The 20260-nt window shown below is 34.0% G+C and overlaps 1 long non-coding RNA gene across 1 annotated transcript; it reads left to right on the top strand.

Annotated features, from left to right (window-relative positions):
* The first annotated feature begins 16727 nt into the window (after positions 1-16727).
* LOC123307759 lies at positions 16728-18737 on the top strand. The gene is made up of 2 exons (XR_006537004.1): positions 16728-18479; positions 18558-18737. It is a non-coding gene; the product is annotated as an uncharacterized LOC123307759 (long non-coding RNA).
* Positions 18738-20260: the final 1523 nt, after the last annotated feature.

The following is a 20260-nucleotide window of genomic DNA, read 5'->3' as shown; positions in this document are numbered from 1 at the left end:
TATTGTTCCGTGACAAATTATAATCACTTGGAATCAGTTACTTCCTATTTGAAAGGTGATGATAGGAAAATAGCCAAGAAGGAGCTACTATCGATTAAAGCTTCTAAATCTAGGGAACAAAGAATAAAAAACAGTGGTTCGGAATTGATAAATTCTGGTAATTTGCAAAATATAAAATCGGATTCGGTATTGAGAAAAGTGAGATCGGAAGCATTAGGTCATAATGATAGGGATAAAGATGATCTGTATGATATGTGTCTTATGCAACGTGACAATGAGGGATACATAAAGAGTGTTGGTCAGCCTTTCCATGTTTATATATTCAGTTCCGAACAACTCGATATTTTATTGAGAAATGAAGGTGAAGATATTTTTAATTTGTATTCCACAGGAAATGTCATAAGAAAACCAAAATTCGTTAAAAAAAGAATATTTTGTTATGCAGGCGTAATCGTCACATCATTCAATAATAGAGTGTGCCCAATTTTTGAAATGTTTAGTTGCCATCACGATACCACTTCAATTGGTTCATGGCTAGCGAAATTCAAGTCATTTGCGATACAGCAGAAAAAAAAAATGGCCTAGACTAGTGACTGACTTTAGTTTCGCAATCATTAATGCAACGCTAATATTTTCGAACAACATGACATTGAAAGAATATTTGAGTTGTAGGTACATTCGAAATTTTGATATCCAGTAACAACGATATAATGAAAAATAAAATCATTATAAATTTATGCTGCAATCACTTCATGAAAATGGTTTCAAAAGATATTGATGACAATGAAACAGATGAAAACAACCGCAAATTTCTGAGAGAAACTATTGCAGCTTGTATTAACATGAAGACTTTCGAATCAATCGAGAAATGGTTTATAAATTTGAATATAGTACTTATTAAATAGTTATTATAAATAGTATATTTGTTCAAAGAGCAATGGAAAATTTACTAGCAATTTGTCGACAATGCCATAATACTAAAGATGAAATCGAAAATTCTTCTGAATTCTGCAGAGGAAATGATTCTGAAAAGGAGGATATATCGCTTTACGAAAGCAGTGGATTTTATAAACATTTAAAAAAAAATTTCATCGAAATTAGAAAAAGGTTTAAGTAAAGATTATGGAGAAACAAATAACAAATATTATAATCCAATTTTCGCAGAGCTAGTTCTCAAGAAATATATGACCTGTTTGCCATTATGGACAGGTCTGTTCATTGGACAGAATGAATTGAAAAGAATGAGTAATGCACCTGTTGAGAATTGGTTTTCGGTGTGAAGAATCTTTTAATGACAACAAGCAAACTACAGAAATGTAGTCGTATTGTCAGACTCATGCGAAAAAGATTGTTGTCCTACCATAAAGAAATAACACTAAATATTCCGAAGGAAAGATGTACTTCCAGAAAGAAGAAAATTTTCTTCTTTGCGTTTTAGTTGATTTGGAACTTGACCATGATTATATGCGAATTATCATAATCAACTCAAATATAGCATTCGATATCAAATTGCACTTCTGCCAAGCCAAGTGTTATGGGTACCACTCACGAGTCGTTTTCTGGGGACGTTCATACTGGAAGAAACTCGGATGGGGGTGTAATAGAAAATACTTCTTTTTATGATAAATTGGAAAGAGGGAAGAGCTGAATTTACCACATTCACAAGTATCGGAAATTTGAATTTTGTATTCATTGGAGATGAGGCATTTGCTGAGAATTCCATCAAACCTTATGCCACCTCAATTTGGATCACGACAAACGCATATTCAATTATGGTCTTTTCAGAGCACGAAGAGTAGTTAAGAATGCATTTGGTATCCTGGGATCAAGATTCAGAATATTTCACACAGAAATGAATCTGTCATTAGACAAACTTGACAAGATCATACCCCTACTCTGGGTTCTCTTTCTGATATTTTGTAAAGAGCAGCAGATTAAATACCATAAAGGACCCCGCACACTTACTTAGGAAAAGCGGGTCCAGTGAATTTTCCCCATTTTTACATATTATATTTATATGAACCCTAAGAATAATATATCAGATTTTCACGGAGGTCTTACATCCGGTTTGTTCTATAGGGCGTTCCAAAGTTGCAGCTACGGAAAAATGAATCTTTAAATTTTGATGATAATTCTTCTAATTTTCAGAATTTCATCATGATGCTTTGGGTTCTGAATAACAAGATATCATAGATATCCAAACATCAACCACCACGTTAAGTTTAGTTATACAGGCTGTTTCATGAAGCTGTATAAGTAACTGAATGTAACTTTGTTAGTGACTTTGGGACCACCCTGAGTCACCCCGAAACAACATTAGCGAAAAATTTAAAGAATTGCGCGATTCAACTATCCATCGTGTTTTTGTAATTAATCTCGACTCATTTGCTTCTTCGGTGGACAGCTGATGGGCACCCCTTTGTATTAATGGTGGCATTCTGTGTGCAATTCTCCAATAAAGGCAAAGCATCTCGATAACCCCGGTCAACTATCAGAATATCATTATCTTCAAACCATCCTCTAATGCCTTCTATATCCTGCATAAATTCGTTTCGTAACATAGCAGCATCGTTGTTTTTTCCATCTGCAAAATAGGGACCCTGCACAGCTAAAATGTAACCATCTGGAGCCACAATTAAGGCAGGTTTTATTAAATGCCGCCCTTTGTGGGTACTGTAGGATTGCCTCAGTACTTGAAAGTTGCTACTTTTTTGAATATAACTGTATGTACCGTCAATATAAGCAATTACTTTTGGTTCAGCGGGATTAGGATTGTAAAGACTATTTGCAAACTCGGTTACATGCTCGTTAATAAAAGTTTCTCTGCTGATGGCCCCAAATCCAAGATTATTGGGAACAAATGTGGCTATAAGGATTGTCTCACATTTGCTATTGCTAGGCTAACAGACTGTCGACTCTTATAATTAAAAATAACGCTTAAGAAATCATCTGACAATCCTTGTTTTATTTTGCAAAGAAAAGTGAGAAGATCTTTCTTAGAAATGTGCCTTGATTTAGTTTCATCTTCGGGAACTGGCAAACACTGTCTGAACAAATCAAGAAATTCGTCTTTTGTAATTGGACAAAGGGCTTTGAATTCCTCATCAGTAAAATCCTTCTCGTCATGATACCTCCATTTAAGGGCTTCTCCATGGCATTCGCGCATTTTATGTAGAAATGTAGAGATTTGAATTCCGTTCATTCTAATGTATTTCTTGGTGTATCGTAAACCAACGAGGAGAGGACGAGGTATAAAAAGATCCTCATTCATGTGGTGTCTGCAAATTCTAGATCACCACCGTCTCCATTGCAAATGAAGCACGCATGACTTGGAGTTTGACACAAAGTATTTAATTTAACTGGTACTGTAGAATCATCATTTATGTCGTTGATTTCTTCAGTTATCTCTTTCAAACAATTAATGCACAATCTCGTTAATTGGGTTACTTGAACTACCGGTAATTCTAATACTTCACGCTTCAAAACAGCCAGATTTCTCTTATCTACATCATCTTCTCTATCTATTCGTCTGAGGTTTTTCAATGGAAACTCATGTTCACATAGGAAACATGCATATCTATTTCGCGCATTCATTGCTGTCTTTTCGCATTAACTTTCTATAACTTTATACCAATAATAGTCGCAACGATAAAAAAAAACCCAACTGAAAACTACTCAACAGAAGGAAAGCTAACCAACCGTTTAAACAATACCACAAAACGTCACTTTGAAAGGTCACAGAGTAGCCTACAGAATTCATAAAAAATCAAATAATTGACAGTAATCTCAACTACAGATAAGTTAAAAAAAAAAATTGAATGAAATCCGAATTTAAACCTGAATAATGTTGCAACTGTTCTTTGTACATTAATGAAACTTCCTACAGAGGTGGACATACATCATGGTATCATATTTTGAAAAACTCAGGGTGATCCCAAAGTCACTAACAAAGTTACATTCAGTTACTTATACAGCTTCATGAAACAGCCTGTATAACGAAACTTAACGTGGTGGTTGATGTTTGGATATCTATGATATCTTGTTATTCAGAACCCATGGCATCATGATGAAATTCTGAAAATTAGAAGAATTATCATCAAAATTTAAAGATTCATTTTTCCGTAGCTGCAACTTTGGAACGCCCTATAGAACAAACCGGATGTAAGACCTCCGTGAAAATCTGATATATTATTCTTAGGGTTCATATAAATATAATATGTAAAAATGGGGAAAATTCACTGGACCCGCTTTTCCTAAGTAAGTGTGCGGGGTCCTTTGATACGTAAATTGCATCTCATGACCGTTTGCAATCCTCTGCTTTTTTGAACTCCTGATTGAGTATCTGTATGCATATGCACATGTAAAATTGCTCGCTTTATCTCAGAATTAAAATAAATTTACATACTGATATCTTCATCCCTGAAGACAGTGTTTTCTTGTGAAAATCCTCCTTTTATGTACGAAGTGCAATTTCGTTACAGCGTTCGGTTTCAAAAACAATTCGAAGAGTCGTAGGAAGCTGTATTATTTTTCACGAAGGAATATTTATTTATCAACTATATATCCTTGACATCTTCAAGACGTCTCACAGCTGATCTAACTGTCGCTGCTGCTGTTGTGGAGTATACCCATGCGCCACCAGCAACTACCCTTTTGCACCTTTTGCAAGACCAAATTCCTACTACTGACCTTTTCATGGCATCCTTGCCACATATTTATGAAATTAATTTCCCTGGAAATTTCGTTGTAAGGAACATTGAAATATTTAAAAATATTGGTTCGAATATATTGGAAGAAAATAATCTACTTAACGAAAGCATAAATCTTTCACGCCCATTTTGAGTAATTTATCGAATTCGAACGAATCTATTCAATCATTACTAAAAAATGAAAATGAGGCTCCGTCATTCTCTTCAAAAAGACTTCTTCTGAACTTGATGAATCGATGAAAGATACATCCGGAACCTGCTCAAGGACAAAAAAAGAAAAAAGTTCCGATTTTTTTACGTTTTCGCCAGATTTTGTTCATGTTAAATCTAATAAAAAGTGAAAGAAATGTTGCCCAAGGAAACGAAAACTTTACGAGACAAAAGCAGAACATGTTAAATGTTAAGGCTTTAGAACAACGACAAAATGATGTATAATAAATTTGGATGAAGACTCATTGCGAAAGAAAAATTTAGGTGATGTTAAATCAGATTCCGCTTATAGAAAAGTACGTTCTGAAGCCCTAGCAAAAAATGATAGGCATTTAAACGATGTAATTGATATGATGGAAATGCATAATGAGCATCCAAATTATATCCAATGTGTAGGAGTCCCATTCCATATTTATATTTATAGTAAAGAACAATTAGAATTGATAGCATTGAGTTCGGCATCAAACTTACATCTGGATTGAACTGCAAGTGTAGTTCGCCGTCCCAGCAATACGGGTAATAGGGTCTATTATTATGCTGGGGTCATTAAAATTCGAAATTCTGGAAGACTTGCGTCCTGTTGTAGAGATGGTGTCATGTCAACATGATGTCTCAGATGTATTCGGGTTCGGCTTTCGGACGGTCCGAGAATGGTTCTAGAACTGCGCAGAGGATTTAATACTAGGGCGCAACAGTTTTGCGCAGTCCTAGAACAATTCTCGGACTGTCAGAAAGCCGAACCCGAATACAGCCCTCATAAAAAATGGCCCGCTTTTAATAAGTCGTAACACACTTCAGCTTTGCGCTGTTGAATGCAGTTTCGATAGCTCTAAATTCTTAAATTTAGTATTGGAATTTGACGTTCCAATTTGTTTCTAATAATTAAGCTTCACCATCGAATAAGATACAACTGCACCTATGCTGTTTCCATATGTTCAAATTAATGGCTCGGGATGTTGGTACTCCTAATCAAGATCATAAATAACGAAAATATATGAAAGAAATTATAGGCATGGCATATAATATAAATGATGGGAAAATTTTCTGTGCTTGGTTCAAAAATTTATACATCATAAATAATTCAGATTCTAAAAATGCCTTCAGAAAATTATTAGAACTATAAAGTTGCGCAGAAGCCGCCATTGTAGAAGATGTAAGTAAAACAAGTGCCAAATTAGACCAAATTGAATTAGGAAATTTTAAAACAACCATATACTGTCAATATATGAACGAAATTATAAAATCTGTACCATTGAACTCCAATCAGGGAAATTCCTGCGAAAATGAATATAAAAATTGTGAGTTCTTTCAGTATTTCTTAAATCATTACATTCCATTTTCACCCCTCTGGAGCGGAATATTGTTGAATAATAAAGAGGTGCTGAGCAATGGTCCGGTTGAGAGATGGTTTGGCGTACTTAAAAATACCTTAGCAAACAGAGTTATGCGCCAAAAAAGTAGTAGAATTATTAGAAAAATTAGAAAATATGTTACATTCGTTCATAAGGAGAGTTCTAAAAACATAAGAAAAGTTAGATTCACTGAGGCTGTAAATCAAAAAGAAATTCACAAGAAATTTGGAAAAAGAAAAACAAAGTAATGCATATTAATTTTCTAGGAACGTCTGCTTAAAAATTCCCAATCATTTTGGAGCGATACAATCAAATCCGATCTTGGTATTTATTGTAAAGAGGGAATGCTTGAATTCGAAGCCGAATGGGTTCAATGCGATAAAGTGCGATGGTAAGGTACATGTTATATGTATTGGTGATTCGGAAACAACATTCAATGGTAATTTTTTTTGTAAATTTTTTGTCGATGAAAATAGCCTTTCCTCTGGGATGAATCAAGAGTATCTTTGTAAATATTACTACGAAATAAATTATATGAAATCTTACAACACTTTGAGAAGTATCGAAGAAAATACAAAAAAGCAAAGAGAAACCTACTTGGTTTGAAGAGCGAAAAATATGTGTGACGGCATCTAATTTTGGTAGGATACTACTTTATTAAATATTTTTAAAGAAATGCAAGATCCGATTGACTTTCAGTCCAATGTTGCTATAAAATAAAGCATGGTATAGATTTTGAAAAACGAGCTGTTAATGCGTGTGAAAAGCAACTTATACTGAATGCACTCATTCAGGTTTGATCGTCCATCCAACATATCAATTTATTACTGGTTCGGTTCTCCTGATGTATTAGTGGATGATCACAGTTTGATAGAAGTAAAATGTCCATATTGATGTATACTTTTACACCCGAATGAGACAATTTCAAAAGTTTTCAAAATTAAAACGCAATCGTTATCTAGAACACACCTTTTTTACTTCCAAATACAAAGTCTCCTAGAAATAACTAACAGGAATTGGTGTTATCTCGTTATTTGGACCTTCCAAGGTATCAAAATAGAACGAATACTTAGAGATGCTCAATGTTAGAGTGATATGTATACAAAATTGAATTTTTTTTTAATTTCATTATGCTGCCATATCTCTCGAGATCAGTTAAAAATCCCACCTTTTTTAAATGGTGGTATCGCAAGAAAATATTAGATTTCCTTTTTCTCATTTTGAATGTGATACAAATAAAATTAATTCCGAGGATTTTGATATATTGTGAGGAAAGAATTAGTTGTCCAACTTTATAGTAGATATTTGTTTAATTATATTTAATACAAACAAAAATGAATAACAAATTTTTTCGACCTTATCAGCAACTAGAATATTTTTATATGGTTCAAGTAGGAACCATCTTTTCAAATGTAGAGTTTAGGTAGGATATGTTGGCATTTCGAATACTTCAAAATTACTCGGCTAAGGTTGATCTGTCAAGTTCGCACCCCATTTCTGTTTGGCGATAGTAAATATAAAAAGTAGAAAATTTTGTTTTCTTAACTCTTATAGTAGTACCGAAACTAAAACCTCATTGTACTTAGTAATTTCCTGAAATATCTAGAAGACTATAAAAAAAGATTATTGTTTCGATATTGATAATTGCTCCATCGAATTGAAGGAATAGGTTCGTAGAGTGGTTTGCAACGGTTGTGAACGGTACAGAGCAAGCGCAATTTTATTTTAGGTTAGTGAAAATCCATTTGCGCTTGCACTGTACAGTTCACAACCGTTGAGAACTAGCGGTTTTGCTAGTTCTAATTACATAGAATAATAAATAAATAATTGCTCCCCAACTTCCGATGTCCCCAAAGAATGTGATGAGCAAAATCCCGAGGCCGAGGAGAAGTTGAAACACGACATTACGCCAAATGAAATAAGAATTCATGAAGAAATTCTCAGCCTATCAGGTATCGGTGATAATTCTCAAGTTTTAACTACGAATGCTCACAATTTAGCATAACGAACAAATGTTTTCAGATACGCCCATTGAGAAAAAAAACTCTTTGTTCCTTTATGGAGGCATACTTCCAATATAACCTCAACTATGGGAATTTTTATTTCCAAGCGGAAAAAAAGGGCTATATATGAAAAACCGGATGAAAAAAATGTGAACAACGTTTGTTGCATTATATTCAAATATGTGAAATATTCTGAAAGGAGGAATGCTTATATAATTAATGCTCAGTTCAAACAAAATAATTATGGATGCAAGGGGTTCCAAATATTTATATTCCTTGAAACTAAAATGGTTTCAGTTTACAGCTCTTCGCGAGATTATTATCACAGAAGGTATTTGAACAGTTCCATCACAGGATGCGAGAGATGGATTTCCTCAAGAAAAAACTTGTGAGAGAGAAAAAAAAACTACAGAGTATCGCATCCGACTGTACTCGAAGGCAAATAATGTTAGAGGCTCTTTCTCATTTAGACAGGTTTAAGGATGATCTGATTGATTCAATAGAAATGCAATCAGATCATCATGAATACATAAAACAAGTGTCTCTCATACAGTTATCTGTATTGAGTGAACAGCGAATAGACAATTTAGCGAACCTGGAACGCTATATGAAACAAATTATATGTAATTCTATTAGCCATCAAGAAGAAAAAACCAGAAGTGCAAAGGGCCAAATTATATTTGCTAAACCTCCTATCCCAGAAGACATTCGTCACGGAAGAAATTGATCAAGAATCAATAACAAACGATGATAACGAAGAATCGGATATCTTTTATAATAACAGTCCTTTTTATAAAAGATATAAGAATATTCAGTTGAATGTCGAAAGTCATATCCCGGATATTCTGAAAAAAAAACATCGGCAATAATGGTATAATCCAAAATTCCTAGAATTGATAATAAGAAAATATATGCCGTTTTTTCCATTATGGGGTTGCCTTCTTTTGAAAATGGCTACTCCTTTGAGCAACTCCATAGTAGAAAATTAATTTTCTCAATTGAAGAATAAAAATGAAGGGAGAGGATCTTAAATGCACTCATTTCATCAGAAAACTAATGGTGGATAATTTGAATTTGAAAGTTGAGGCTGTTTCAAAACTTGAGAGATCTCGTCTCACCAAAAACGATTATGATGAGAAAACATCCCAAGAATCATGGTGCCTTAGACCGAGAAACAGGGTTCACACTTCAATGCAAGATTTTTGAAACATTTTGCATCTGAAGGCAATTATTGCGAAATGAGAAATAATTCATTCAATCCACCCGAAGACATAAAATAAAGCACGGAAAAATGAAGATAAAAATGCAGTCCAAAACTGGAAATTTCTTGAAAACTTTGGAGTTGACGGCCGAAGAAAGGAGGCAGTTGAGTGTAAATAGTACATCAGAACATCAGAGCACCAGAGCAGTTTATGGCGGGCGTCAAGAGAGGAAAAGGAGAGTAACAAGCTCCTATTTCGGTCGCATTTATGTAAAATAAGGAATACTATCTCGTTTACAGGTATAATATAGAGTATTTTGAGCAAAAGGGAACTGCAACATTCGTTGATTCATGTATGAAAGAAACTGGCACTGAAGTGAGGAAATAAGGACTATTAATTCACCCGAAATATTCATTTCTTGGTACTACCCTTGATGGTCTAGTCGGAGAAGATGGTGTTTTAGGAAAAATAAAATGTTCCTTTTCCGTTGGACATGCTGATCCATTCTAATTCAAATTCGATTATTTGAATAAGGAACAAAATCAGATATTGATCATCAACCAATATCATTACCAAATCTAAAGCTTCATAGAAAAGGGAAATTGCTAACCGTGATTGGTATGATCTACACCCATAAAAAAATAAAAATTGTTCATGTAATCCGGTCAAACGTTTTCTGAAATGGTATGTTAAAAAAGCTGAACTATTTCTATCATTTCCATCTTCTTCCTATTATAATATCCATTTCTTGTAGGCTTTCAGGTATTTCGCAAGAAAAATGAAAATCATTAAAAAAAATTGCAATCTGTATGCAACAATTTATTCTATAAAATATCGTATTTGGTTTATTAATACATCAATTTATTCATTTCTAAATTCAATTTTATAAAGGTGATTTCAAAATTATGCTTTCTTTTTTCGTATATTATCATTGTGAGATTACAGTTTTTATTTTCAAATTTCAAATCTCAATTCTGTTCATTATATTGTATCTGATTGTAGCATTCAAGCATTTTTCTGATGCCAATATAAATGTGTATTGTAGTTTAGATCTATGTCATATGGAGAAGTTTGCCCGGAACACTTTTGCGGAGAAGAATTTGCATTCTCCGAAAGGTAATATTTCTTGGGAATATATAAAAGAATTAGAAAAGTTTCAAAGCAGTGAAGGTCTGAAGCTAGCTAATTGCCTCTCTTCACAGCATGCGAATTATAAAAATAAAATCATGAATGTAAAACTAGCGACACAAACTATAATCGGTCGAGTAGCAGATGCTATAGAATTTTTAGATAGCAAATGTGAAGTGTCTCAATTTAAATATAGTTCTGCTACGGTTCAATTCATCCGAACTATTAATAGAATATTCGATATGCTAAATGCAAGGAATCCAATCGAGTGAGGTTATCAAACTGCTATCAGACTTCACTTCACTTAGATATTTTGAGGAAGTTTTCGAAGAGAGCATCGACTATATGAAAACTTTGAAAATCGATGGCATAGATGTAATTCATCATAGTAGAAAGACAATTTGTCAAGGTTTTATTGTGTCAATGAAGAGGACTATTGGCTTGGCCAAAGAGCTGTTGAATAGTAATGATCCATTAAAATATTTTCTGCCGTATAAATTCTTGATATGTGCAGATCTTTCAATGATTTGCAAAGTAATGGTATACCTAACAGGGGTTTAATTTATATATCGAACAGATGCCACTCCTTCTAAAATTAGGGAGGAATTATATAATTTTGTTAGCAATTGGAACGTTTATAAAATGACCCTTCAAGACTCATCCGAAAATGTGTCGAATTCGAGCATCCAATTGAGAATGAAGACAATGAGAACCCAAAGAGTATATGCCGTAAGAGTAGAGGAAATTATTGTAAAAACTGTGTATACTGTTGTTATTTGATTATATTGAAATATAATATGTATCAAAATGCCTAACCTTTTTTATATATTATTTATAAGTATATTTTAACTTTGCCAGTTACACAAGTATCATGTGAGCGAAGTTTTTCAATTTTGAAATATATAAAAAACAGTCTCAGAAATATCATGAGTGATGAGCACTTGAAATCTTTAATGATTATGAATATTGAAAAAAAAAATTGTGTGGAATAGATAATGAACACAATATAAATGAGCTTGTAGATACTAGCAGTTTGATGCGAAAGTCTTTAGTGTGTTGAATGCTTATTGAACTAATACAAACACTATTTCCTATTTATAGTGATACTAGCTGACCCGGCAAACCTATAAGTACTCTATGATTGCTCGATTGGTCGTAAGAAAAAGGAATGCCTTTTTTTCTGTTCTGTACAATTCTTTTTGGGAATATTTTGTTATATAAACCTTGCCCTAACAATAATAAACACAACAAAAAAAGAATTGTCCAATTTGGTGCGATCGTTTGAACAATAAAGCATTTTGAAGTAAACCATAGATCCTCTTTGATTAATATAGATAGGTCTCGTGATTTCTCGAAGAAGACTTGATGTGATATGTATTCTTGTTATAATATTAGTAATAATATCCTGGTTGTGCATGCAAAAGATGTCATTGTTGTTCATTTTTTTTTGTTGAAGTAAAAGCAGCAATCAATGAATGAACTCCGCTCATATACAACAACGATAAAATTCTATAGTGTTCATAACTCATATACCTCATACCTTTTTTCATATACCACTCAAGATATAAGAATTTCCATGTTGTTCTATTTTTTTTGTTATCTGTATTTTTTTTTTCATTAGAGTCATTCGGGGCAACTGTGCGCACTTTTGCCTTTCAAGCCATACCCTGTTTCAAATGTTGAAGCTAGGAAAATTAAAACATATTCATAAGATAGAGAATTTTCTAATCTATAAGAAAACATCAAAAAGCAAACAAATAAAAACGTTTTCTTTCCGCAAAAAAGAATTTAGTAGAGAAAGTCGGAGTGCGTTCACATGCCCCGTATTGCGGGTAAGTGTGCGCACCCTCACGGGGTAAGTGAACGCAGTGCTTAGTGAAGCACACAATCGAAACAAATTACAAAATAATGTCATCAAAATGTTACAATATTAGAGAAATGCTGAAATTGTCAATACAGAAGCGCCTTTTTACAAGCAGTGCATTATTGTTCGTTCCACAATTCTTGGTGAACACAACACTTGATACATTCCCCTGTTGGTGGCTCTTCATATTTTCCTGAACAAATAGGACCATATTGATCGAGTCTTAACGAAGAAAATCAACAATGTCATAATTTATTCCTCACTGAACAAATGCCCATATAATGAATCTATGCGCACACTTACCCGCGCACACTTTCCCCAGTAAGCCAAAATTTGAATTGACGTTCTTATAGAGTTGAGCAGCTAAGAGAACCTAAAATTTTTATTATATATTTAGATTAATATGCCCATGATCGAATAAAATATTGTTTAACACTGAGGGACTCGGAACTTGGACCTGGCAGAATGTGCAGAGATGCTAAAAATTAACAAGAAAACTAGTGAATTTGATTGATTGCAAATAAAAAGTTAAAGAAACGTGTCACGGCGCACTCCTATGAAAAACTAATATGGCGATTCTGCGCCCTTGCTTCACCGAAATGAACCCCTCTTTCATACATTGCATAGTCGAGATATACGCACTTCGCACACTTACCCACTGCGCTCAGTTACCCCGAATGACTCTACATGTTACATGTGTTATATGTCAGAATATATATTTTTTCTTTTTTAGCACACTATTTTTTCTCAATCCTCATCCATTGAATTTGATCACTGTCTGAAATATATTTATTGAACATACATGGATATCCACTGCCATCTACACTCTGCGTACGTTTGTGTACGTAATATCATAATCATAATATCAGCCTTTATGCTTGATGACACCTTCAACAATGCTCATCCTGTTAGCTACGCCACTGAACCCCCACCCCTACTTAGTTTTCATTTCTGAAGTGGGCCGGTCTGAAAGAGAATTCCCGGGCCGGTTCGAGGCAGCCCATCCGCCCCTGTTGCTTATACAGGGTGTTTTATCATATAAATAAATAAATAAACTTTAATGATTCTTTTGGACACTTATGAAATGAATAGGACATGTCATATATTATGACAAATACAAGAGAAAAAATAATAATAAATTCAACAAATGGAGTCCTTGGAACTCCTCCACACTATAGTAACACCTGTTAGTTGAAAGGAACTTGTCTCTTGAAAGAATTTCCACTCATCGATTTCAAGCGACTGGGTAAATGGTTATATAATTTGATACCTATATAACTCGGTGAGGACTCATATTTAACTGTATGATGCCTGGGGAAGGCTACGGTATCAGTGTGTCATGTTTCATGCCCATGAAAATCAGAGCATTTCCTGTATTTTCCGATGTTCAGGTGGATATAAACAAGTCAATTAAGGATGAATTTACAAGGGAAGGGAAGAATACGAAACTAACTGAAAATCGGACGACATGAATCACGTGGCCGAAGTTTGAATATAGGCCTTATGACGCGTTTCTAAGAAATGAAAACTCGAAATTGTTGAAATGTTTCCTGATTGTAGGAAACTACAAGAATCCACCACTATAAACGTGACTGACGTCCATTTTTACGTTCAATTTGATTGAAATAATCATTTTTCAAAATTTCAAGTGAAGATCGGTTACTTGTCAATTTTCAGATTTTTCCGACCACTTCAACCGCCAGACTGAAGATGTTTCTACCATCGGGAAAGTGACTGACGCCCATTTTCACTGATAATCATGAATAATTTACATTATTACAAAGTTTCACGTGGAGATCAATCACTTTTTTCTGAGATTTTTCCGGCGAGTTTCACCGCCTCCCACGCCCACGCCCACCACGGTCGCGCTGACTGACTTTCGATTTCGAGTACAGTAATAGTGCAACTGTCTAATTAATCACATTTGAGATAAATCAAATTCAAATTCAAATAATCGAAGCTACGTCTGCTCTATTAATGCTTGCCCAGACCTCGCAGAGAATGAAATTTTTATTGAGGATTTTCAGACATTCTCTGAAAAGCAATGTTTGAGTAGCTTTGCTATCGATCAATTTTTACAACTGATCAACGATAAGAGTTATCAAATATTGACCTAGGAAAACTCTTCAATAATTTTCAAGAACAAAACATTTTCCATTGAGTTTCTGCAAATCTTTGAATTCTCGAAGGTGAAAGAGATTCTTCCAATCGTAAGAAATCACCATTTCGTTCTAATAAAATTTTTATTGATCCACCCTGCCATAAATCAAAAAATTTAGATTTTCATTCAAGAAAAATCTCAGATATTATGGGATTGACACTGATGGACAGCCTAAAGTGGAAGGAAGAAATACTCGCACGCATAATTCAGCAGGATGCGTTTAATTGCGGTTTTTTTGTAATTTACTATTCCCATAAATTAGTGAAAAATGAACGTCTAACTGACTCCATCAATATAAATGAAATCAGGAACGACTTGAAATGGTTATTGATCAACAAAAGTTCACCAGTGGATAAATATTGTTTTTTCTGTTCATTGTAATCGTTATATACAGGGTGTGGCGTAATGAATGGATAATATGGAGCCTGCAGGTAGAGGACTCTATGGCGGTTCAGAAAAATATATTTTACGTTTAGTAAAAGTGCCTTGGTTTTCGAGATATTCGAGATTTTCGAAAATTCAAGAAAATCACACCCTTAGCCACTCCTTTTGCAGGCAAGACTCCAAATGAAGGGATGTTTTCAAACTGTTTTTTGGATAGTATTCCTGGATAGATGCGCTATCGAATGTAAATTATTATTTTTGAGGCGCATGAATAGTTTTTCATAAATAAAAGAATTAACTCAAATTTTTCGTTTTGCTTATTTTTTTTCCTAAGTTCAACCCAGCGTGGTGTGAAAAATAATATGGTTACTTGAGTGCCAAAGCGAGAGAAAACATGTCTGTTTCACTGAGATTCTGAAATGGTATAACTCACTCTATTTTCAGCATTAAATACAAAATAAATTTCTATTACAATGAGTCAAGGCAGAGTTTGACGTAAGCCTTTTTCTGTAATTTTTAGCAACTGAAATGAGACTTGCAAGCAGAATAAAGCAATTATTCATAAGAAGTTGTAGAGCATCTAGTACAGCTCCTGATGCACACTTTGAACACTTTTTGTAAAACTCGATTCAATTAAACAATATTTTAAAATTGTTTTTTTCCCTCGTATTCTTTCATTATTAAGCCCTATAGTTATAAAGTTAATAGTTGTTAAGCGAATTTCAAGTAACGAAGTGAATTTTAGCACTTTTGTAATTAAGAAAAAAAGCTGAAAATTAATCAATTTTTATTACACTGAATCAAGACCGTTGTTACAAAAATGCTGAAATTTAATGCATAACTTGAAAATATTGATTTCACAACGTTGGGGTTCAATAATAAAAAAAAACGAGAAAAAAATAACAAATTTAAAATATCGTTTCATTGAATAAAGTTTCACAAATCACGAATGATGCTTAAATTGACCACCATGAGTTCTGATACATACTCTATAGTCTACACTTTCTAATAAATCATAGCTTTATTGCATAGATATCAACAATTTCAAAATGAGTATCGTTTCATTGAATTAAATATCACAAAAGAATCTCTAAGAGGCCATTATGAGCTTCAGTAAATGCTCTATACCTTCTTATAGACGATTGCTTCATTCTGCTTGCATTTCTCATTTTAGATGCTAAAAATTTTAGAAACACTGTTTACATTAAACTAGGCCTCAACTGATTGCAATAGGAATTTATTTTGTATTAAATGCTGAGAATACAGAGAGTTATACCATTTCGGAATCTCAATGAAACTGGCATGTTTTTTCTTGCATTGGCTCTTAGGTAACCATATTATTTTTTACACCGCGCTAGTTTGAATTTATGAAAAAAAATTAGCAAAACGGAAAAGTTGAGTTAGATCTTTTTTTCATGAAGAACTATTCATGCCCCTCAAAAATAATGAATTACATTCGATAGATCATCTATCCAGGAATACTATCCAAAAAACAGTTTGAAAAAATTCCTTCATTTGGTGTCTTGCCTGCAAAAAGAGTGGCGAAGGGTGTAATTCTCTTGAATTTTCGAAAATCTCCAATATCTCGAAAACTAAGGCACTTTTACTAAACGTGAAATATATTTTTCTGAACCGCCATAGAGTCCTCTACCCCCTGGCTCAATATTATCCATTCATTACGCCACACCCTGTATATGATTTCTTTCTACACGATTGGCAATTTGTTTTGATTTTAACGTGATGATTTTGGGAAGATATACTTGTTTAGTCTAGCCCTGATGATGGAAATAAATTTTTCCTAAACGTCTGCGAACTAGCAGAGTATCATTTTCCTGAATCTCATTGAAAATTCTCATTGCTAAGTTTGGCAGTAAATTTGGGTGGTCATTCGTCATAAGGATATTCAGCATCCGATATATGAGAAAAGAAATGATAATTTTTTCGACAGATAAGGGTCAAGACTATGGCTGCCATACGTCCCGGTACACCGGGACATGTCCCGGTTTGAGGCATTGAGTCCCCGTGTCCCGGTTAGTTGTTCGGTTGTCCCGGTCATTAATTTGGTCGTTATCGTGATTCATATTTCCTTACATATGTTAGTTAAGAGGTAAGCACGTAATCAGCCGACGTCTCCCTGGCAGTCCAATAAAGGAGGGTCTACGCTACGTCTACACTCTACGCAATCGCACACCAATGGCATGTCACCCACACTCCACGTACGGCGTCGGCGCGGCGGATAATAAGTACATATTCACCATTCCGTCAAAAACGTACAGCGCTGCCCAGTTTTACGTAGGATTTGTAATAATCGTAATACTCAATATTCAAAAGAAATTATGCCGAAGAGAAAGTGTAGTTTTTCCGCCGAATACACTAAAGAGTGGTCATTCAATAAAAATGAAGAAATGACCAGGAAGCTTTATGTTCAATTTTTGAACTTTATATATCCGTAAGTCATGGCGGTAAATCGAGTGTGAAAGATCATATTCAAATCAAAAATCACAACTCCAGATTGTCAGTTGCATCAACGTCGAAAGATATATTGTCTTTTATGATCAAACAAAATTCGACAGAAGATACTCTGATATGCGCTGCTGAACTTACCACTGCTTATAAAGTTGTGAAGCACCACCAATCGTTTAGTTCGATAGATTGTTCGACAAAACTGAATGCTGTCATGTATCCGGATTCGAGCATCGCAGTAAAACAATCAACTGCCAGAACCAATGGTACGACAATAGTTGAAAATATTTTATTCCATTTTGACGTTTATACACGACTCAACCCATAGAAACAAGGGTAAGTTGACGTTTATCCATTCAGTGAAATAATTTTTTTTTAACTCACAAGTTGAATTAAATAACATGAACTAAACTAGATAAACGTCATCTTGATCTTGTCGCTATGGATTGAATAATGCCCTAGCAACATCCATCCGAAGAAATAAACCTACTCGCCCTTCGGGCTCGTGGGTTAAACTTTCTTCTCATAAATAAACATTCATTCAACTTACTTGTTGTATAAATAACTATTAGTTCCACACTCCATTGAGCAAATCAAAACAGAAATGGAAAATATTCCGTTTTATGGAATTTCAACTGATTTCAGTAATCATAAATCCGAAAAGATGTTTGAGGTTTGAAATCAAAATTATTAAAATTAGATACATTGCCAAATAAATCGTCTGATTCATTCTTCATTAAATCTTCAGAGAATCTAAATATTCCAATACAAAATATTGCTGCTTTCAGCGCGGATAATACGAATGCTCATTTCGGAGGAAAAGATAGGCGTGGAGTGAATAGGTAATGTTTTTTTTTTTTTTAATTAAAAGAGATTTTGTCTGAAGACATCAAAGGCATCGGTTGTCCTGCGCACATACTTCACAATACTGCTTCCAGTGCCGCCGATATGATGTCCATTGATGTGGAGTCTATTGTTCTCAAAATTTTCAAATTTACCTACTGTAAGGGTAGAACGACTAAATAGCTTTTGTGAGTATGGTGAAATAACTTAGGTATAGCAATAAACTCTTTCATTCTAGAAGTCGATGGCTTTAACTACTTCCAGCTGTCGAACGATTGCTAAAGTTATATGTGCCATTGAAAGAGTTTTTCCCAGATGATCATACAGTGCATAATAAACAGATGATAAATTAATGACATGTAGACAAACAAGACATCAAACAAAAAAATAATAATAATAAAAAAAAATCATAAACCTATCAGATGAGTTTTTAATATTTAAGATTTTGAACCTTCTTTTGTCTTTGTCCCGGTCGATATTCCGACATTTATGGCAGCCCTAGTCAAGACTCAAGTCATCTCGGAACAATACTAACAGACAAAAGCTGTTTTCGGGTTCGGCTTTTGGACAGTCCGAGAATGGTTCTAGAACTACGCAGAGGATTTAATACTAGGGCGCAACAGTTTTGCGCAGTCCTAGAACAATTCTCGGACTGTCAGAAAGCCGAACACAGCCAAAGACAACGATGAGGTCTGAAATCCGTGGCTATGGTATTGAGCATCTGATTATGCTCTCGAAAAGTGGGATGTCAACACTGAAATGGCTTTTCCTAGAAGTATCATTAAGAAAAACATGTGGGTGGTTGTATCTGTTTACTGTATATGAGACAAGATAGCTAGACAAGTTAGTTTCCCTGAACTTCTGTAAAACAAATTGTGTGAGAATTGATTTAAATTTGTAAGATAGGGCGAATTTATGACGCTTTTTCAGAGATAGAAGTTCTGATTTTTTTACGTGCTCGCCCGATTTGTTATATGTTCATCAATCCATCAAAAAATTTAAGATATGTTGCCAAAAGGAACAAAAAAATTAAAAACTGATGAGAAAAAATGTACTCCATATAAAAATTGCCTCGTTAGGAAAAGTTTATTTTTAATAGCTGTAAAGATGGAAAATTCATTTCGGAAAAGTATGTATATTCAATCAATGAAACAATTGTCAAGAATACCTGTTATCTAAATTATAAAACTTATCGATATGTGGAGAGATCTAATTATGAATTACAAAATATATGCTTCAGGTAAATAAGTATCGAATGTCTGCTTATACTCAGATTAGGGGTTATTTGGGATTGCAGTCAAAAAAACGAGACAACCTCACATTGTAAGAGAAATTATTTTTTGATTGTACGATTTAATCTGTGTTGTTTTTTGAATTGTAGCTGCTCCTGAGGAAGGAATGAATACATTCCGAAAGCTCGAGTATAAAGAATAAAGAGTGATCCATTCGTTTTTTTGACTGCAATCCCAAATAACCCCCAATCTGAATATATGCTTCTTGTGTCCAACTTTCTAGTAAAAAATGTATACTTCCTCTTTTAAACACAACAGATTATATGGCCGAGTCATTTGAATAATAAAGCGACAAAATGAGGAATTGAATGAAAATTGTTGAAGAAAGGAATGTTAAATGTAAAGGCTTTAGAACAACGTCAGATTGACATAATAAATTTAGATAGATACTCTGCGGAAAAAACTGTAAAATTTGACGCAGCCTATAGAAAAGTTTGATCAGAGCCTTGGCAAAAAATGACATGTAAATGATGTAATTGATATTTAATGGAAAGGTAATGTTTTATACTTAGATTCAACTGGAACTATAGTGCGTCATCCCAATAATATGGAAAATAAAGTTTATTTTTATGCGGATGTAATTCAAGTAGAAAACTCTGGTAGAATATGTCCAGCTGTGGAAATTATTTCCTCTCAACATGATAGGGTT

The sequence above is a fragment of the Coccinella septempunctata genome, chromosome 2, assembly GCF_907165205.1.
Source record: "Coccinella septempunctata chromosome 2, icCocSept1.1, whole genome shotgun sequence".
NCBI classification, from domain to species: domain Eukaryota; kingdom Metazoa; phylum Arthropoda; class Insecta; order Coleoptera; family Coccinellidae; genus Coccinella; species Coccinella septempunctata.
The sequence above is the reverse complement of the archived record's forward strand: the minus strand, read 5'-3'. Positions and strand labels throughout refer to the sequence as shown.